This window comes from Grampus griseus (genome assembly GCF_964374135.1).
Source record: "Grampus griseus genome assembly, chromosome: 6".
NCBI lineage: Eukaryota > Metazoa > Chordata > Mammalia > Artiodactyla > Delphinidae > Grampus > Grampus griseus.
This window is the reverse complement of record NC_139000.1, coordinates 105,908,074-105,931,279: the sequence shown is the minus strand read 5'-3', so window position 1 is coordinate 105,931,279 and position 23,206 is coordinate 105,908,074. Positions and strand designations below refer to the sequence as shown.

At 41.5% G+C, this 23,206-nt stretch overlaps 1 protein-coding gene across 3 annotated transcripts in view; it reads right to left on the bottom strand.

Annotated features, from left to right (window-relative positions):
* MSRA (methionine sulfoxide reductase A) overlaps nucleotides 1-23,206 on the bottom strand; it is a 367,438-nt gene that overhangs the window by 125,501 nt on the left and 218,731 nt on the right. The gene's annotated exons all lie outside the window — the stretch shown is intronic.

Below are 23,206 nucleotides of genomic sequence, written 5' to 3'. Positions count from 1 at the left end.
AAAAAAACAGGCTTATAACTCGTTCACATTAGATATATTCGTTAACAGAGAGACATATTTGCTGTGCTGTTAACACTGAGGCGAGGGTCAGATTCACATACCCAGCAGGACGGTAAGTGTTTTCTCAGCCTAATTCGTCTCTGTGGTAAACAACTACTGTAGCAAAAGCCTCTCTGCAGCCCCCACTGTTAGCACACTCCCTTCTCAAAGGTGGTCCCCAAGGTTCTAAGGATCAGGGAAGCGGGTACTTGCAGACCACTTGCACCTGTGGAATTCATGCCCTCTCTTATTTTACAATGTTAGAACATATGGTAAATAATAGACCCCTCCATACTAACATCATCTCTATGTTTAAATTTGTTCTCCATCTCTTTCCGTCACCTTGTGTGTAGTAAAGAATTTAGCCTTGCCCAAACAGGTAGCTGGCCTCTGCCTTGGCTCTGGTACGTAATCTAGGTCATACCCGATAGGAGTGTCCTCATTTAGAGAGGCCACACCTATACTCTTAGGGTGGGGCTAGCCACACTGAATCTCAGGGTAGGGCTGCCAACAGTCCTAGGGTAGAGGCTGCCATGTCGGAAAGACCAACCATGTGACTGAGGGTGGCGGCTTTGGGTAACACAGTATCAGTTGACCGAGAGCCTGAGTTCAACCATGTGGGCAATCAATCAATCATACCTATGTAACGAAGCCCCAATTAAAAATTCTGGACACCAAAGCTTGGGAGAGCTTCCTGGTTGGCAATACTCTGCTTATTGTCACACATGGAGGCCAGGAGGGTAACATATCCTGACTGCATGGGAGATGACACAGAGGCTTTGCACTGGAATCCTTCCAGACTCCACCTATGTGACTCTTCCTTTAGTTGACTTTGAGCTGTATCCTTTTCCTGTAATCAGCTATAACTGTGAGGATAACAGCTCTGGACTTGCGTGAGTCCTTCTAACAAATTATCAGACCTCCCAGTGGTTTGGGGAATCCTTTGAACTTGCATCTTAGTTTGCAGCAGTGTTTTCCCCTATGTTGGTAATCTCACCTTAATTCTTAAACCCTCCAATGGTACACGCAGGGAAGGTAGAAATCCCCATTTTATAAACTGGCAAACAGGTACATATGAGTTAGATTTTCCCAAGGTCATATAGCTAGCAAATTTCTGGACCATAACCTGAAAAAACACCTTCTGACTTCTTGTCCAGGGTTCTGTCCAATATATCAAAGCGAAGAGAGCAAAGGGAACATGAATCCAGAAAAGGAGAGAGATCTACTTATTACCTTTAGTCTTCCTTAGCAGTTAAAATTTCTGATTGTAGAAACGATGATTTGCAAACAATATGAAGCTTAAAAAATGTGCAGAAATATAGAAAAGAAAATAAAAATCCCCCATACTCTTACCACATAAGTACTATCAATACTTTTTACGCACTTCTTTCTAGATATGTACGAGACATACATACACAAAACACACACAAACTCGCACCGTGACACACAGTTTGTTTTACTGTAATCACTGCATCATGCTTTTTCCACTTACCAGCATATCGTGAGTGTTTTTCCATATCACTGAAATTTTTAGGAAATACCATTTATAATGACTATATAACACTCCAAAGATGGCCGTACTATTACTTATTCAATCATTCCCTGTCACTGGGCATTTGTATTGAATCCTATTTTTATCTATGAATATAAATATTTTTTCTACATTTTTGAGGCTGCCTCTAGCCTTAGTTATATATGGGAATTTTCTAAATCAATGTTTATGAACATTTTAAAGATACTTGATACCTTGTGCTAAACTGCTATTCATTAAAGTTGACCCAATTTTCTCTCCCCGTTGGCAGCATATCTGAGGGTCAGCCTCAGTCACCATCACAATGTTGTTAATCCCTACCAAATTTATAGATGGAAGATAATATCCTATCATTTTATTTTTAATGAATTTAATTATTAGTGAGGTAAAAAATGTCATGCTTATTAATAATTTTAATTTTTTATTTTCTCTACTTTTTGTTATGTCTTCTTTATATTGGGTTATTAATATTTTATTCTTAATTGGTCAGCCTACATAATTTTAATTCAAATACTATAGTCATGTAAGTTAACATCTAAACAGATTTTATGCTAATAGGTATTAAAAGAATGATAAGGGAATTATGGGAAGAAGATTCATTAAGTATAATAACCATGTTATTGCAAAACCATTTTTGATCTACTTTAAAATCTTATAATTGTGTTTTGAAATGTTTAAATGAATGATTTAACTACATAACTAGTAAGACTGTCTGAATATTAAAAATGGCAACAATATGTTACAAACATGACAAAAAAAATTTGATAAGAAAAGCACTGAAACCACACTAGAAATATAGGCAAAAGATGTAAACAGGCAATACACATTGGAAAAAATAAATGTAGATCCAGGCATGAAAAGTTCTCAGCATTTCCAGTGATCAAATAAAGGCAAACAAATGTATATTAAACATTAAAACACCATCTCTTACTCATTTCATTTTGCAAAACTGCTTAAAATTGTGCCTAGTGCTGATGAGGACACTGTGAGGCCAGCGCCCTTGCCTGGGTGGTGACACTGAAAATGACAGCACCCTTCTGAAACTCTATGGGCATAAGAAGCAAGAGCCCCAAAGACTAAGATTAATTCACCTTGATTAAGTGACCCAGGAAATCAACCTCAAAGATATAAACCCCAAACAATAGAAAAGACATACACAAATACGAAAATCCATTCCATCATTGCTACAATGGTGGAGTACCATAAGAAATCCAAAAGTCAAACAAAAAAGAAACAAATTATGGTACAGCCACATGATGAGATATCACGCAACCATTAGTTATAATCCCAAACCCTAGTAAAAGCTGCTACTAGTTACTGAACACTGATAATATGGCAGGCACTTTACCTACTGGGTGTTCTTCAATGCTCATAATTCTTTTTTCCAATTTTTCTCTACTGAGGTAAAATACACACAACATAAAACTTACCAGCTTAACTATTTTTAAGTGTACAATTCAGTGGCGTTAAGTACAGTCACATCATTGTGCTACCATCACCATCATCCATCTCCAGAACTTTCTTTAATCTTGCAAAATCGAAACTTCATATCCGCTAAACACTAACTCCCCAATTCTACCTTCCCCCAGCCCCAGGTGACTGCCATTCTCCTTCTGTCTCTGTGAACTTGACTCCTCTAGGCACCTCATGTCAGTGGAATCATATTGTGTTTGTCCTGTTGTGACTGGCTCATTTCATCAGCAGAATGTCCTCAAGATTCACCCACGCTGAAGCACGTGTCAGAATTTCCTTCTTTTTTAAGGCTGAATCACATTCCATTGTTTGTATGTGCCCCATTTGGTTTATCCATTTATCTGTCAATGGACACTTGGGCTGCTTCCACCTTTTGGCTATTGTGAATAAAGCTATGAACATGGGCGCACAGATGTTGCTCACAACAATTTCACAACAGGGATGCCATCCCCATTTTACAGGTGAGGAAACCAAGGCCTCTCCACAAGTTTTTTCACATAACATCCCACAGCCGGTAAGCGGCAGCCAACCAGGTTTCAACTGGAGGTGCAAGGTCTGGCTCGTTCTATGACCCCAAGCTGGGCTCCTGAACGTAGACACCCGAAGTCATCAAGTGACAGCAAAATGTCACGCAGGCAGTGGCCCAGATGAGATGGAGGTAACTGACATCCAGGCTGTCAAGACTGTTTTCCAGGATTAGGCTCTTCCTTCATGGTTGCAGTATGGGGTCAGGAAAGATTTCCACTCACCAGCACACACTTTTAGACATAATCTGCGCACTGACATTATTTGTGGAGAGGTTTAAAGAGGTTTGGTTGTTTAAAAGAAACTACTACCATTAAAATTCAGGATCCATCTGCATTGACAAACAGTGTGGAGAAGCCCTTGTCAAACTCACCTTTAAGTTTCTTTATTTTATTTCTCCAAAGTACAAGAGTCTGTATAAAAATACACAGTGCAAATGATCAGAAGGCTTAAGGGGCCAGGAACCACTTACAGAAATGCCCACACCTCCAGGAACTCACCGATGTGTTAGGCTAATTTGATTCCCAAGACCAATCTGCAAATAGTTTCTGGTGCTTCCGAAGATAAAAGGCTATATCTTAAAAATACTTTGAGCTGTTTCTTCACATAACATCATGCAAACAGCATGATAGATGTGATGTGCAAATGTGCTTGTTAACAGTTCACAGCAGTGTTATAGGTGCTTTAACACTGTCATTCAAAAATACCTTGAAAGGAAAAACGCAAAGGATGAATGTCTTCTCTGAGCATTTCCCCCGTGTCACTTTATCTCATGACTCCAAAGGGAGGTGAAGGAACACAGAGGGGTAGGCTACGGTCAGTCATTCCTTACAAGACAAAACATCCCAGAAGACCCACACATGGCAGTGTTCTGGGGGCAGAAAAATCACACGTCTAGAGTCAGCTAGAGCTTTGTGGAAGCCAAGTCATCCACAGAACCAGGTGTTTTAAAAGAGAACCCCAAGACAAATCAGCCATTTCTTAAAGACCTGTGTGACAGCGTTCCATCCCATGGGGAAAATGCGATCTTCAACTCTTCCAGGTCAACATGATTAGTTTTTACTACCGGTGGGCTGGGGAGAAGAAGAGAAACCAGGGAGGTGGCCTACCCAGCAGATGAGACCAGAAAAGAGGCCAGGAGCTGGTGAGACAGGAAGGCAGGGGGACGATAGCAGGGGGCAGTGTTGTACTCTGCTGAGAAGCACACATTCGAGCCAGGCTGCCTGGGCAGTGCTCTGGCTCTGCTACTCGGCAGCTGCGTGACCTGGGCAGGGCCAGGGAGGGAGGAAGACGCTGGTTCAAATCACAGTTCCTTGGCTATGAGCCTTGCCTTACCTAGGGGGCCCACGCCCACTATCAAAGGCCCTTCATCTACTTTACCACTTGATGCCACGGTTTCCTCATCTGCAAAATGGGGAGCCAGAACCGTGCCTGGCACACAGAAGTCTAAGTCTCTATGTCTTATCATAAGCTGAATTATTAGAATTATACTCTACTCAGCTGTGATGGAGTGGGAAAAGATGAGAATTAAAGTGACTAGAAGTAACTTAAGCCATAGTTCTAACAAGTAGTTTAACACTGTTTTCGACTGTGACCCAGGGTCTCCTACTATTTCAGATAGGAATAAAAAATAACCTCTGTGACAGAAGAGTCATAAAGATTAAACGAGGTCATATGTGGTAAAGTTCTGGGGAAAAGGCCAGCTCTCTATACACAAATGTGACGCTTCTATTGTTGTTACCCTTTTATGTTTCCTTAGCATGGACCCCTCCCCATAAGGACTAAACTGCAGGAGAAAACACATGTCTCTGTAAGTGGATAATTCTGATCTTATTTATCCATTCGACTGATAGAAATATCAGTTGAGTGTCTACAACCACTGACCGGGTGCTGAGGTGCAGGCCCAGCCGGCACCTTCTGACCCCAGTGGGGACTGTGGTCTGGCCTTCGTCCACACCATAAAGGACCCAGATTCTCACTCTTTTGATGAAGTGTAGGGTGGTAGAGAAACACTGTGTTTTTCAAGTGTGAGTCCCCACTTTAGAATCAGAAATAAAAGGACAGGGGTTTAATGAGAGGGTGCTTAATTTGGGTAAAAAGAAACCTCCAGAAACAGGGCTCCAGGAGCAGAAGCTGAGGCTGGGATCTTGCCTCCCTGGAGAAGCTGTGTCCTACCACACTGTGGCTGTCGACAATTTCCTTCCTACGAGAACCTCTGTCCCTCAGAGTCGGTGTAGCCAGGAGACAGCACAGAGCTGCCGAACTGAGACGAGCAGAAGCGTCCACTGCCCCCTGGGCTGGGACCCTGGGAGGCCACCTCCCTCTGGTCAGAGCCAAGTGACTGCAGGTTGGTGGGCAGCAGTGATGGGTGGCCAGCATCCCACAGCTAGCACGCTGAGCGGAGCGAGCGAGACTGGAGGTGACAGCTACACTCCAAACTCTCTCTAGAAGTGGTGGCTCCTCCCCAACGCGGTGGGCAGATCTGATGCCACGAGATTTCCAGAAGGAGAAGGAGCAGGGCCACCTGCACCAAGGGCAGCTTGAGCCCACGAGGGGCTCCTGGGGGTGGGCTCGTCTAGGGGGAGACCCAAGGGCCACCCAGCCGAGCAGCCGAGACCTGCGTGGTCCCAGCGTGTGGGGAAGAGCGGAAGCCAGGGCAGCGGAAGCCTGCCTTCTGGGAGGGGGCTTGGTCGGGACGCAGAAGCCAAAAGCAGAGAGAGATGGAGACCGTGCACACCTGCCGGGGCCCGGGCCCTTGCTGCTGCAATGGGGTGGGGGTGGGGGCGGAGGGCGGGAGGCCGTGGAGACAGCACCCGGTCCCCGGGCAGAAGCTGCACAAAGTGGGTGCCCCTCCGCCGTGAGCCGGGCTTCTGCTGTCTCTGCAGGGCAGTGAGAGACCTCGAGGCCTGCTCGCCCCTCTCTAGGTCAAGGCCCAGCCCTGGACCACACCTCACAGTCAACAGGTTGCCCATTGAGAGCCACACGGCTGGGCTCCACCCAGGCTGAGGGGCACGGGGCCGCGCGCTCGGGGCCTGGCTTCCGCACTGGGCTTGGCCAGAGCACAACTCACCCCCATCCCTGCCGCTCACAGCTGTCCTCTGCCCTCCGGAGTTCCTGGCCACCGGGCCTCTCTCTCCACAGCTGGGGTGTGCCAACCTCATCTCCCCATGCCATCTCCCTGACCGAGACACTCCACAGCCCCACATCAACCCCCAGCTCCTCTTGCCCCGCCCACATACAGCCTGCAGTGCCCTCGCTCCAGCCACCTGCAACCCAAGCCCTCTCTCTCCTCCTCTCAAGGTCCCTGGAGGTGCTGCTTCCTCCAGGAAGCCCTGCCTGAGGATGGGACCTTGAGAAGAGGCACGAAGCACGGGAGAAAGCACCACAGGCGGGATGCCGTCAGATCTCCTGTGCTCAGATTCAGGCTCTTCGACTGAGTCAGGTCGCCTGAGGTCCCTCACTGGGTTGTTGTGATGAAGAGAGATGATGGATGTAGCCGATAGGGTCCAGCAATTAGCACACAGAGGGGACTCAAAAAACTGATCTTTCTCCACCAAGCACCACTGACCCAGCCCCCCTGGATGCTTACTGCACTGGGGATCAGTCACACACAGTGTAACACTTGGGTGCTGGCTGTTTTCAAGTGCTTGCTTAGTCTTCCCACGTACAAAGTGGGCTCCTTGAGAGGAGGAACCAGGAAAGTGGCTCTTCTCTGTCACCCCCAGGACCAGGCCCATGATGTGGCATTAATAAACACATTCGGATCAGAGGAGTCTTGTGCTAAATGTTTCTGCCACTTACTTAGCCTTCATCTGGATGAGCATCCGTGCCAGCCCCAGACGTGCTCACCTGACAGAGGACCAGTCCCCTAAATGGAGACATACCTCCATGCCCTGCTCTGCCTCTGTCCCTAACCGTTGAGTTCTATGTAAACCTCAGCATACATCTTCGAACGGACGGAGCTACTACATGGAGAAAGGGATTAGACACAATTAATGCAACTTGAACACCTTACTATATGGGTCAACACGATGTTTTATTTACTCATTAATTAATAAACATTTCCTGAATGCTTACTAAGTTCCAGTACTTGTGCTAAGTGCTAGGGATTCAAAGGTGACAAATGTTAATACAGTGACAACAAAAGACTCTTGCAGCGCCAGCACTGCTTACAGTGTGAGTCCAGGTAAAGAATTGCTCTTTGGAGGAAAAAGACGTGCTCTATTTTATTTCTCCTACAGGCAAGATGGAGGCGAGAAGTGAGCTATAGTTATTTTTTTTTAAATAATAACTGTTCTTCAATTTCCCTCATCTTTTCCAGCCAACAAGACCAAACCATTAAACCAAATCAAAAAGCACAGAAGAAGATCCAGGTGTCTGAAGGGAAAAGGTGGATGACTAATACCACCCTTTCCCATACAAGATTCAAACCACTACTTTCCTCTTGCTAATTAACTACAAAGAGGTAAGATGTCAGCTCAGTTTCATCTCCAGCTCCTGCAGATAGAAAATGTGATTTCCAACAATGTACTCATTATAAAAAAAAATCCTAATACATCAAAATTGGATGCCCTGTGGAGTTCATTATAGGATTTGAGGAGTGTCTATACTGTCATTTTATCTTGGTTTTTTTTTCTTTTGTCTCATCGTCACTTAAAGTGTCCAAAGAGAAACGTAAGCTTTAAAAAGCATCCTATTGATTGAAAAGTAGAAAAAAATACTGTTAGAGCAACTGTAATTTTTTTTCTGGTCTACCATGGGGAGACACAGCGGGGGGTGTCTTATCCTTCAGTGATTATTCTCTCAGAGAAGTGCTATAAACACGGTGGAGTACTTTATCAAGAAAATTCCTCAGGAAAACAATACCCTACAACCATTAATTCTTCATGCTACTGGACGTTTCTTACTGCTACAAAGCTAACTAGTAGGTAACTAGTATAGGAGAGAGCAGCTCACTAGTTTCTCTATCCAACCTGCTGATCATTGAGGCTGGCCCTCACACCCTTTGAACTGTTTTTTCCAGAACATGAAAGGACCTATGTGGTTGGGTTGATCAATGTCTACTTCCTAGACCAGCACCAACTCCCACCCCACCATGAGATAGGCAGGCATAATGAGATGTCGGCAAAACTAACCTGCCAAGTGGAGATCATGGTATCCTTGCAGCCGAAAGAACAAACACAGTGTTATTAAATGGCCTGATTACTATTAAAAACGGTACTGCACACTGAGAAGCTATGACTCCTTGATGCTGACAAATTATACCAAAAAAATCCAAACTGAGGCCTGCTTGTACCTTGTCATTAGTGGGCTACACAAGAAGAGTGGTTCACAACCCTACACCTTAGAATCACTTGTGCAACTTTTGGAGAAATACTCTCACACCTCCCACTCCGCCCCACGCTGGAATTCTGATACAGGAGGTCTGGGGTCAGGTCTCGGCATATGTATCCTCACAAAGCTTGACAGGTACTCCTGATGGAAAGCCAGGAAAGGGAACCGTGAAATTGGACATTTCATATATACACGTGGCTGTAACAAGGGAGAGGAAACCAGACAGTAGATTTTGTTTTAACAAAGTCTCAGAACTTTAAGGGACACAAAAGGTCACCTAGCCAAATGCTATATTGTGTTTTACCCCATTGCAACATCCAGATGACCATTTCAAGTGATAGGCTGTACAGGATTTCATGAAGCAGTCCCTGCTGTTGTTGGAATGTCCCATCTTTATTGAGTCAAATCTACCTCTTCCTACTCACAGGTCCAGGCTGTGCCTTTTGGGGTCTACTCACTGCTCCACAATGACCCTTGAGAAGGCTTAAGGCGTAGGATGTTGTGGGGTAGTTAACTGGGCACTGACTCCGGAGTCAGAAGACCTGAACTTGAGGGCCTAATCTGCCAGACACACAGTTAACCTTTCCTAGTCACAAGTTCCTCACCTGTAAAATGAGGGAAGTAACACCTGTCCCATCAGTCTCGGAGTATGGTTGAAAGCCCTAAATAACAGACATAAAGGAACTGAGTGGTAGTAATCAAACCTATGATAGCACAACTAGTCTTTCCATATCCATATACTATTGTAATAGGGAAGAACAAATCTGACTCCATGTTAGAACTGCTTCTTTTACTTTAACCTTTGTATTCTATTGCTTTTGCTACAAGTTAAGAATGTTGCCTATAGCCTGAAATATACAGGATAGCCCATTCTCAAGGGTCTGACCTTTAAAGGTGTAACACTTTTCCATTCATATAGAGATTGAAAGTGGCAGAACAGAGAATAACATGTGTCTTGTTGGAGATTTACAGGAACATCATGACCTGACCCATGTGGACAGCTGCAAGAACAAAGGATTCCGACACCAAGAAGTCTGCAACAACCAGCCACACCCCCCCCACACACACACCTTGCTTTTAAAAATGCTTTGCTGAAACCCTTCAGGGAATTCAGGGTTTGGGGGGCACAAGGCCCCATTCTCCTTGCACGGTCCTGCAATAAATCTACCTCTGCTCCAAACTTCAACATTGCAGTTTTTTTGGCCTCAACTGTGTGTCATGCATACAAACGTGCATCGGGTAACACTACTAAGGATAAGCCGTGTCGTAACAGAACTTCTCTATGCAAAGCCAGAAGCTTTCAAACAATCAGGATCTGAGTTAACACAAATAGAACAATATCGACTGCTCTCCGAGAGAAGATAGGCTTCTTTGGGTAAGCAGCCAAGGTTTTCTAAAAGTGTTCCAAATCAGAGTGAAGAGACAGCTAGAGAACCCCTGAAATCATGACAACAGAAGGCATCTTTAAAACCAACTCAGGTAAGTTTTCCATATTCTAAAACTACACTCAACTCATAATAACATGGATGAGCAAAGGCACCCCTATACGAAGGTCAACATTGCTAACTCCCGCTGCTTATGCAGAATTTCCAGAAGAGCTACTTTAAGTCACCCAAAGATAATAATTGCCTATTCATTTTGCACACAAACCACATTACAGTTGCTTTTTTTTCCTCAGAGGAAAGTGCATGAGACATACACTTTGATATTTATATTGAAACTGATAACCCTACCTGCTTGAATGTACTGCTTTCCCTCGGCGATCACTCTCCTGCTCTCCCTCTCTTTCTCACCAAACACTAGATCTGTATAACTTTCTCTTTAAGAATGAATAAACATAAAAATCCTTTCAATACATTGTCAAATATGTTCAAACACATGATTTTTCCTGCAATTGCTTTAAACATTACCTCATGTCTGTCTGCATTTGGTATCACTATTATAAAATATCAGTTAAAACTGACTATTGATTCGTAATTGGTCACTAGAAGGTTTTAGAAATGTATATAAATTTTAATATTCTTTCCTGTTTACCGTTGACCCCCTTCACCCACTTCTCTCACACCCCACCTCCGCCTCTGGCAGCCACTACCATTCTGTTCTCTGTATCTATGAACTTATTTTGTTTGCTGGTGGTTTTTTTTGGGTTTTTTTGTTTTGCGGTACGCGGGCCTCTCACTGTTGTGGCCTCTCCCGTTGCGGAGTACAGGCTCTGGACGCACAGGCTCAGTGGCCATGGCTCACGGGCCCAGCCGCTCCACGGCATGTGGGATCTTCCTGGACCGGGGCACGAACCCGTGCCCCCTGCATCGGCAGGCAGACTCTCAACCACTGCGCCACCAGGGAAGCCCTCTTTTTAATGGCTGAATAATATTCTATGTATATGTCTACCACATTTTCTTTATCCATTCATCCATCAATGGACACTCAGGTTGTTCCTTTATCTATTGTAAATAATGCTTCAACAAACAGGAGGGTGTGTGTATCTTTTTCAACTCGTGTTTTCATTTTCTTCAGATAAATAGTCAGGAGTGGAATCGCTGGATCATATGGTAGGTCTATTTTTAATTTTTTGAGGAAACTTCATACTGTTTTTCGTAGTGGCTTCCCAATTTACATTCACACGAACAGTGCACAAGGATTCCCTTTTCCCACATCCTCACCAACACTTGTATTTCTTATCTTTTTGATAATAGTCATTCTAACAGGTGTGAGGTAGTATCTCACTGTGGTTTTGATTTGTATTTTCCTGGTGATTAAGGATATTAAGCATCTTTTCATGTACCTGTTGGCCATCTGTATGTCTTCTTTTGAAAAATGTCTATTCAAATCTTCTGTGCATTTTTTAACCACATTGTTTGTTTTCATGCTATTGAGTTGTATGAGTTTTTCAATATGTTTTGGATATTAGCCACTTATCAGATACATGGTTTGTAAATATTTTATCCCATTCAGTAGGCTGACTTTTTATTTTGTTGATGGCTTCCTTTGTTGTGCAGAAGGTTTTGAGTATGGTGGATTCCCACTTATTCATTTTTTCTTTTGTTGCTTTTGATTTTGGTATCAGATTCAAAAAATCTTTTCCAAAATTGATGTCAAGAAGCTTTTCCCTTATGTTTACTTCCAGGACTTTTATGATTTCACACGTTATGTTCAAGTCTTTAATCCATTTTGAGTTTATTTATGGGTGTGGTATAAGACAGTGGTCCAGGTTCATTCTTTTGCTTGTGGCTGTACAGTTTCCCCAACACCATTTATTGAAGAGACTATCCTCTCCCCACTGTACATTCTTGGCTCCTTTTAAATAAATTAATTGACCATATGTGTGTGGGTTTATTTCTGGGCGCTCTGTTCTGGTCAATTGATCTATGTGTATGTTTTTATGTCAATACCATACTGTTTTAATTGCTATAGCTTTGTAATATAGTTTGAAATCAGAAATAATAATGCCTCCAGCTTTTCCCTTCTTTCTCAAGATTGCATTGGGTATTCAAGTTTTTTTTTTTTTTTTTTTTTTTTTTTTTGGTGCTTCCATACAAATTTTAGGATGATTTGTTCTATTTCTTTGAAAAATGCCATTGGAACTTTGATAGGGATTGCACTGAATCTGCAGATTGCTTTGGGCAGTACGGACAGTTAAACAATTTTGTTTCTTCCAATCCACAGGCATGAAATATCTTCCCATTTATCTATTTTATGTGTCTTCTTTAATTTCTTTCATTTATATCTTATAGTTTTCAATATACAAGTCTTTCACTTCCTTGGTTAAATTTGTTTCTAGGTATTTTATTATTTTTGATGCAATGGTAAATGGGATTGTTTTCTTTATTTCTGTTTCTGATAGTTTGTTATTAGTGTATAGAAATGCAACACTTTTTCTGTATTGAGTTTTTTATCTTGCAACTTGACTGAATTCATTTATCAGTTCTAACAGTTTTTTGAGGGAGTCTTTAGGATTTTCTATATATAAGAGCATGTCATTTACAAATAGTGACAGTTTACTTCTTCCTTTCTAACTTGGATTCCTTTTATTAGTTTTTCTTGTCTGATTGCTCTGGTTCAGACTTCCAATACAATATTGAATAAAAGTGGCAAGAGTAGGCCTCCTTATCTTGTTCTTCACCTTAGAAGAAAGGCCTTCACCTGTGTGCAAGCACAGGTCACTACCCACACCTCCCCTCCCGGGAGCCTGTGCAGCCCGCCACTACCAGGGCCCCGTGATCCAGGGACAACTTCCCAGGGAGAACACATGGCACGCCTCAGGCTGTTGCAACGTCACGCCGGCCTCGGCCACCACAGGCGCACCCCGCATTCCATACCCCTCCCTCCCCCTGGCCTGAGTGAGCCAGAGCCCCCTAATCAGCTGCAACTTGAACCCCATCCCATCTGGGCAGGGAACAGATGCCCTCAGGTGACCTACAAGCAGAAGCAGGGCCAAATCCAAAGCTGAACCCCGGGAGCTGTGCAAACAAAGAAGAAGGGAAATCTCTCCCAGCAGTCTCAGGAGCAGCGGATTAAATCTCCACAATCAACCTGATGTACCCTGCATCTGTGGAATACCTGAAGAGACAATGAATCATTGCAAAATTGACGTGGTGGACTTTGGGATCAACTGTAGACTTGGGGTTTGCTTCCTGCATCTAATTTGTTTCTGGTTTTATGTTTATCTTAGTTTAGTATTTAGAGCTTATTATCACTGGTAGATTTGATAATTGATTTGGTTGCTCTCTTCATTTATATATATATATATATATTTTTTTTCTTTTTCTCCTTTGGTGAGTGTGTATGTGTATTCTTCTTTGTGTGATTTTGTCTGTATAGCTTTGCTTTTACCATTTGTCCTAGGGTTCTGTCTGTCCATTTTTGTTTTTTTAGTATAGTTTTTAGCGCTTGCTATCATTGGTGGATTTGTTTTTTAGTTTGGTTGCTCTCTCTTTCTATTTTTTATTACTTTTTTATTTTTAATAATTTTTTACATTTTTTAATAACTTTATTGCAGCAGTATTTACAATAGCCAGGACATGGAAGCAATCTAAGTGTCCATCAACAGATGAATGGATAAAGAAGATGTGGCACATATATACAATGGAATATTACTCAGCCATAAAAAGAAATGAAATTGAACTATTTGTAGTGAGGTGGATGGACCTACAGTCTGTCATACAGAGTGAAGTAAGTCAGAAAGAGAAAAACAAATACCATATGCTAACACATACATATGGAATCTGAAAAGAAAAAGAAAATGGTTCTGAAGAACCTAGGGGCAGGACAGGAATAAAGACGCAGACATAGAGAATGGACTTGAGGACACAGGGAGGGGGAAGGGTAAGCTGGGACAAAGTGAGAGAGTGGCATGGACATATATACACTACCAAATGTAAAATAGATAGCAAGTGGGAAGCAGCCACATAGCACAGGGAGATCAGCTCGGTGCTTTGTGATCACCTAGAGGGGTGGGATAGGGAGGGTGGGAGGGAGATGCAAGAGGGAGGAGATATGGGGATATATGTATATGTATAGGTGATTCACTTCGTTATAAAGCAGAAACTAACACACCATTGTAAAGCCAATAAAGATGCACCAATAAAGATGTTCAAAAAAAAAAAAAAAGAAAGAAATGGCTAAAAAGCCTCCCTAGGGTGGCTATAATTTTTGAAAGGTTGAGAAACACTGGTCTAATTAATTCAGTATAACCAAAATGGCAACACAACTTACCATATCTCCTGCCTCACTTCCACTTCTGGATGGGGCTTGAAATAGAACCACCAGAGATGGGATTCCCTCAACAAGTATTTGTAGAGAAGCTAGCATGGGCTCTGAGTGCTCTCTCAGGTGCAGCTAATAATAATAATAATGAATAAGACCATTCCTGGCCAGAGGAGCAGATAGGCCAGGAGAGCAGAGGAACATGTAAATTGGAATGTACAGGATAAAGCAGTTACTGCTAGGAGTGGGCTACGCTCAGGTACACAGGAGCACATGGGAGGAGCACCAAGGCCAGCCTTGAAGAGTCAGCGAAGACTTCCCAGAGGAGAGCGTGACTCCAGTGCTCTTAATACTAAGCTCTACAATAGCATCCCTTGACCCCTAGGCCTCTCTCATTGAAAGGCAACTTCACACTCGTCAGACATCCAGGCAATCCAAAACAAAAATTGGGAGCATGTACCTAGACTACATGCCTTTGCCTGTAGTTATTTTAACCTATGAAGGGAAACAAGGCCTTGAGCAAAAAAATTGATCAGTCCAGGACACTAATACCAAGCACATCAGATTAAAAGGGCATATGTCCCAAAGGGGATCCTATAATAACTAATACTAGAGTCCTAATTTGTGACTTAAGGGAGCTTGTTCCACATTAACCCAAACTCTGCACTGGGCTTTTTATACCTTCAGATAAATGGTTACTCAGTAAGTGTGGATGATAATGGCAATACTTTTATAGATCAGGAAACACTTTCATATGCATTAGGTATCTATTAAGTCTTCAGAGTAACTCCATGTATCATATGTACATTTTACAAATGAGAAAACTGAGACTCAATGAGGTCAAATTATGTGCTGAATTAAGGTCACTCAGTAGGTGGCAAAGCGCAGTAGGTTTAAGCCAAGGCTCCATAACCTCAAGTTCTTTCACATAAACATGGGGCTAAGGGTAACTAAATGATGGCTGCCTATGGCTGCCTACACATCCAAATTGGGCTGGAATTTGATTGATATTGGAAATCTTTTAGCCTCGATTAGCAGGTCTTTGGATAAAGATGGAACAAACCAAATGGTTTGGAACAAACCTTATGGAACAAACCAAATGGTTTCAACAATGAAGCACTGAGACACTGTGCCAATGACAATTGCAATGCAGTCAGACTATTTGAATTGAATGAATTATATAACTTCTCTGAGTCTCAGCTTCTTTGCCTGCAAAGTAGTTACAGTCAAGCCAAAAAGGCACACTGGAAGGGTTTTACACACACACACACACACACACACACACACACACAGTGCTCAGGCTTTGTTAACCATAAAATGTTCCAGGACTTAGTTCCCCCTTCTCATTCTCTCCATCCCATCCCAGTAAGGCAGTAACTCAATAACCATAAGCCTGAGTCTTGGCTACATGCACAGCACAAAATGATGATGTGAGAAATCCACGGACATGTGATACAGGGCCTGCTCCTGGAGGACTCCCACAAACGCTAACACAAGATAGAAGGTACGAGGTGCCACTGGAGAAGTACAGGTAAGCTTCCCGAGTCTGGAAGGGAAGAGAACAGGGGAGGTCTCAGAGGAGGTGCAGCTGAATTGGACATTGAAAACTGGGTGCAATTTAGATATACAGAGCTGAGTAGGAGTGTTTTTCAGATGATGAAAATGCACAAGCACCATAGTGCAGAGAAGGGAAACCAATCAAATGGCCCAGGTTCACTCATCCACACCATTTCTTCTGGCAAACATGGTGCCGGCGCCCAGAGCACCAGAACACCCACTGCTCTCTCTGGCACACATGCACCCTTCTGCTCCCACCAGTTTAGGGATACACTTACCAAGTTAGTTGCCTTTGTTCCCAACCCTGTTTAGACCAATTGTACCTTACACTGTAATTACAAAATTTCATTAAATATCACATATAGAAGAAAATAGAGTCATTTCTGTTAAAAATTAAGTTGAATGCTTTAGGAAACTCAATAAAAGGAAGTTGTTCAAAAATACAACAAATTATGGGAATTCCCTGGCAGTCCAGTGGTTAGGGCTCTGTGCTCTCACTGCCAAGGGGCCAAGTTCAATCCCTGGTCGGGGAACTAAGATCCCACAAGCTGTGTGGCACGGCCAAAAAAAATACGACAAATTGGGTGTGGGCACAACTACTACATAAGATTGTGAAGGGTGGTTTTTGGGGGCAGGAGGAAGTGAGGAATGGAGAGTTGTTGTTCAATGGGTACAGAGTTTCAGGTTTGCAAGATGAAAAGAGTCCTGAAGATGGATGGTGGTGATGGCTGCACAACAGTGTGAATGAATACTGCTGAACTGTGCACTGAAAAATAATTAAGTTGGTGAATTTTATCTTATATTTATTTTACCATAATTAAAGAGAAAAAGAAAAAGAAGATTGGGAAGGAAAGCATTAAAATCCGGATAAATGCTGTGCTCAGATTGCTTCACACTTGTCTTTAAGTTCTCACTTGATTTTAAAGAAGGCAAAATCAGAAATCACTGATAATAATAACAATGGCGGACACTTATAGCTTGCTCTGTATGAGGCATGGTTCTAAGCGGTTTACATATAGTAAGTTATTTAATCCTCCTGACAAGCCAATAAGGAGGTACTATTAATATACCCATTTTAAAGATGAGGACAATTAGGCACAGTGGTTAAATGGCACCACCAAGATCACAACACCAGCAGTGGGCAGACTCGCAATACAGACTAAAGAGTCTAGCCCCGGAGTGTGAACTCTTCCCCACACCTACTGTACTAGGGAACAGAGACAAGCAGGCACTCCTGGGAGAGGACCCACCACCAAAGGAAGACAGGGACCCCGAATCTAAAGGTTGGCACAAGGTACGTTTAGCTAAGAAAGAATTTTAGGTCTCTGTAAACTTTTTTAAAAAAATGATTCACCCTCCCTTTAACCAATTTTCCTAATTAACTAATTATCATCCAAGAAAAGCAGTGGATAAGACATTTCTCCTATATTCATTCTAACTGGAGCCTAGGGTCCTATTGCAACCTGGGACACCCGCAGTCAGCCCACACTGGTAATCCACATGAAGGGGCGGCTTCAGCTGTCCCAGCGCCACAGGAGCCCAGATATCCTCCTGACAAACACGGAGACGGCTGTGAAGTCAGCAGATACTCATGTGCGTCTTTATATGACAAGATGTAAGATTCGCTGTGTGTCATTGGAACCTAAGAGAATGTCTGGATGCATCTCACATGGTTTATTGGAATAGAAACGCCTGTAAAAAACCTTTACTAAGCAAAGAGAAAGCAGTGTGTGTATGAGCGTGTGTGTGTGTGTATGTGGGTGTTTGTGTGTGTGCACATGTGAGTACAAGCACTTGTGCAATATATAATATGAATATATTACATACAATGTGTCTGCATCTATCATTTGAACTGGCTGGGCTTTCAAGGAAGTCTTCTGGTCTAGGTTTAAGGAAGTTCCTGGAACTAAGAATGGGATTTTCCCTCATTTTGTATACAAAAGCAGTGTGCAAGTTCTATGCATTTTCTAAGTGTCAGCTCTGACCTCAATTTTGTGTCTGTGTGTGTTGTGGGGGGGAATGGTGGGAAGTTAGTCAAACTAAATTCAAGTTTTTTCCTCAACAAACTACAGAGAGGAGGTGGTCAGAGATATGGCGGCAATCTGCTTTTCTGTATTTCTGATGGAGAACCCTGAATTCCAGGATCAAGAGTACAAATTTTGTGACAAGACAGAGTTGCTGAAGCTGCATTATTTCAAGATTCACTTAGCAGCCCTGTGTGGGCTGTTTCGGTGGTGATATGGTCTGGAGGCAGAGGTAGTGATTGAGGGGACTCTTCTGGGTTCACCCTCATCCACCTTCCCCATCACTCACTGATCAGAGAACACACTAGAATGAGCTGAAGGCTTTGCCTCAGGTACTGCCACCATGGCTGCCCCACATCATGAAGACACAACTGGGCTGCAGAGACGACTGGGCTAGACACCAATGGGATACAGAATGAACACCTATCCCCCAAGCGGCTGGAAAGTATGAGCTTCTCTAAGTTTGTTAATATCAAAAACCATCTGGATACATGGATTTTATAGTTTTCATCCTGGTAGATATCCATTATGTAGGTTAGTATAAATTATATTCCTTGACCACCAAAGTAACTAATGAAAATAAGTTCAAAGTGACTTTCAAAATATACATTTCAAGCTGAAGATACATCAATAACTATTTCTGCACTGTGTTCTGTACCCCGGGCTTTCTGCAAATTAGGGATAATTGTACTTGCCAGACACTTACTTCAGAGGTTGGTGAGAGGATAATGTTTGTAAAGCCTATTGGTTGTTGTGGATGAAAGGTTTTTGATTAGTACAAATTATAAATTATTACTATTCATTAGAAAGAACAAATGAATTATTTTATCTCCTAATGCATCTCTGACATCCACATGCTATTGTACACAAGAGGACAGCCTTGGAGAACACACCCCATTCACAGCACTGCTATTAAACAAAACTACATCCCTCTACCTTAAAAAGGAACGCTTCAGAGCAGCCTGAAAAACCTGAAAAGTCAGTCCCAGATTTCTTTGTCCCTTTATCTAAAAGCAGGAAAAAATATAATTAGAAACGTGGATAAGAAGCCTTGGCCATTGTGCTTGGTTATAAGCTTCAGATGTTTGGCTCTCAGCTCGATAATGGCCATCTTCTTGATCAGTGCCCCTTTATAAAGCAGGCTCCTACTTCACAGACGGGCGGGGGAGGGGTCAGGGTTTCTGGCACAGAGAATAAAGTAAAATCCTCCACAGAGGAGCCACTCCATACAATCCAGTCATTGTGTAGATTTGATACCATTTTCCCCTGTGGCACATGCCAGAAATCGTCTCTTCAAGACTGTTTCTCATCTACAGCATTTTCTAAGGTGTGTTACATATTGCCTACTTGCTCCTATGTTCTCTGCAATTGTATTGTTTCAAGATCCTGCTTTCTCAAAATCATATAGTCTAAGCCTTTGTGCTAGTCAGTCAGCACCACCAGATTCTCAAGGTTGCACCATCGCGGTCTCTTAGTATTCGATCGTCCATGGGGGTGGAAATTGGAAAACTGTGTTCATGTCAGTGTTCCTCATTAATTTTCATTAAGTTTATTCTTTTTGATAAATAAGTTACACTTTGTTATTTAACATTTCCAAGGAGAGGAGGAGGAGGAGGAAGGGAAGAGACGGAGAGGGGGGAGAGATAATGAGAATTGGCACATACAAATTTAAACGCTAGTTAAGAGCTATTATAATTTATTGGTGATTTCAGTAGAAAATGCTTCCTTCTTTGGTAACAGTTTTATTGAGATAAAAATCCACATAATGGGGCTTCCCTGGTGGCGCAGTGGTTGAGAGTCCGCCTGCCGATGCAGGGGACACGGGTTCGTGCCCCGGTCCGGGAAGATCCCACGTGCCGCGGAGCAGCTGGGCCAGTGAGCCATGGCCGCTGAGCCTGCGCGTCCGGAACCTGTGCTCCGCAACGGGAGAGGCCACAAAAGTGAGAGGCCCGCGTACCGAAAAAAAAAAAAAAATCCACATAATGTACAATTCAACCATTTAAAGTGTACAATTCAATATGTTTTAGTATATTCACAGAGTTGGGCACCCATCACCACAATCAATTTTAAAGCATTTTCATGATGCTAAAAAGAAACTCCATACCCTTTAACTCTTATCCTCCCAACCCTCCATCCCCTCCAATCCTAGGAATCCACTAATCTGTTTATTCCTCTCTCTGTAGATTTCTATATTCTGGACATTTCAAATACATGGAGTCATACACTATGTAGTCTTCTGTGACTAGCTCTTTCACTTGGGATAATGTTTTCAAGGTCAGCCATGTTGTTGCATGTATCAGTATTTCATTCTTTTTTATTGCCAATTAATATTCCATTATATGTATATACCACATTTTATTTATGCATTCACCAACTGATGGGCATTTGAGTTGTTTCCACTTTTGCTATTAAAGATAGCCAAATACTGCTGCTATAAACATTCATGCATAAGCTTTTGTGTGGACATACATTGTCATTTCTCTTGAGTATATATCTAGGAGTAGGACTGCTGGATTATATAGTAACTCTATGTTTAACCTTTTGATGAACTGCCAGACTATATTCCAAAGGGACCATTTTCCCTGCACCATTTTCCGTTCCCTCCAGCAATGTATGAGGGTTACAAATGCTTTTTGGACCTAATAGATAGCAGTATCAAAAAGTAATTTTGAAAATAATTCAAAAAGAAGAATCACAATAAAAAATTTTAAATACTTAAAACCAAATTATAAAGAAAAGACTACTATCAAAACTATTGAGAGGCAGCAAAAGTGGTTCTTTGATGGATATTTATAATTTTAATTCAATTATATTATAAGGAAGGAGCAAAAAGTAAAAATATCAATGAACAAAGTAACAAGCCAAAAAGAGAACTACAGAATAATACAAAGATATTTGAAGAAAGAAAGTAAAAGAGGGAAGCATAAACTAATGAAACATAAAATAAACATTTAATAGAAAGGATCACAAAGCAAAAAATTGATCAAGAAAAAAGAGAAAGCACAAATAAATTCTATTATAAATAAAATGGGACCCTAACTACTGATGTAGCAAACATTAAAAAGATGAGAAAAACATTATAATAACCCCATACTAATAAACTGCTTAGAAAATATAACTTTCCAAAACTGATCCACAAAGAAAAAGACTGAATTCTCTTCAATAATCATTTAAAAATCTGGATTGTTAGTTAAAAAAAAAAAATCCTACCAAAAGGGAAACATGAGGTCTGGAGGGCTTTACAGGTAAATTCTATAGAATAATCAAGAAACAGATTATCCAAACGTTATACAAACTCTTAAAATAATAGAAAAAGGGTGAACACTGCCTAACACATTCTGTGAGGTTGGTATAACTTGATACTAAAAGTAGACAAGGACAGTATAAAAAAACCTAAAAATTATAGGCCAATCTCATTCATGAACCAAGATGCAAACTCCAAACCAAAATTAACAGCAAAGTGAACCCAGCAATATATTAAAAAACTAAAACTTCATGGCTAACTTAGGTTTATCTCAAAATGTAATCAAAATCATGACCAGGAATTTCTCATGGAAGTTCAACAAAGGGCTAAAGATAGCCAAGACTCTCCTCAAAAACTAGTTGAAAAGACTTGTCTTACCAATTAATAATTAAGACAGTGAATTGGTGCAGTGACAGAAAAATAGAGCTAAGGAATAAAACAATGAGCCCAGAAAGAGACCCAGGCAAGTATGAAAACTTACTACATGACAGAGGTTACATTATAGATCCCTCGAACACTTGATTATTCATAAAAACAAAACTAAATTCAGATCCTTGCAAAATAAACAAAAAACAATTCTATTTACATTAAAACTTTTAATGTAAAAGGCAAAACTCCTTTATTATCTTTTAGAAGCCAACAGAGGGGATCCTGGGTTAATCCTGGGTTAATCTACGCAAGATACAAAATGCACAAACCATGAAGAAAAAGATAAATAAATTCCACCACATTAAAATTAAGAACTTCTCATCAAAAGACACAATAAAGAATTTAAAAAAGAAAAGCCATCAAAGGCAAGAAAAACATTTGTTATACATATAACTGTCAAAGGATTAGCATCCAAAATATATAAAGAATTCCTTAAAATCAAGAAGGAAAAAGCCAAAAATCTCAATAGGATAATTAGCAAAAGATCTAAATAGGCATTTCACAGAAGAGAAATACAATTAGTCAACAAACATATGAAAATTACTTCTATCACATTAGTAATCAAAATGCAAATTAAAATCACAAGACGCCATTTCATACTCACAGAATCGGCAAAAATTTTATACCTTGAAATAGGCCCATCCTACTTTGGAAATCAAAAACTATGATTCTCTACAATTCAAAATTCCAGAAGGAACCTAGAGATACTCTTACACACAGGTATCTGGAGACATGCAAGGATGTACAAAGCAGCACTGTTTACAATAGGAAAATAATATAAACAACCTAATGCCCATCTATAGGAAAATGAAAAAATAAATTACAGCATGGCCATACAATGACATATCATCAGCAGAAAAACAGTGATGAACTATAGCTGTGTGGCTCAATATGGACGAATCTCAGGAACAAACTGTTGACTGAGAAAAATAATTCATGCAAGAATCCATACAGTACGATACCACTTATAAAATGGTCCAAACAGGCAAAACTAAATAATATATTGCTTTTGGATACACAAGCTTGTGGCAAAATTACCACGAAAAGCAAAGGAACAATAAACACCATTGTTCAGATAGCGGACAATGCTAAAAAGAAGGCCTGGGGATGCACTGGGGGGCAAGGGCAGGGGCATGCTAAAGTCAACCGCATTATTGGTAAAGTTCTAGTTCTTGAGTGATGGGTTCCTTTTATTATTAGGCTTTGTAATTTAAATTCACTTTATATAATCCCTTTCAGGGGTCATATATTTAATTTTATTTTAAAAGGAACACCTATAATATCCCTAGAACATCAGCCTTATATCTGTTTTTATTAAAAGAAACTATGGATATTAACTTTTAT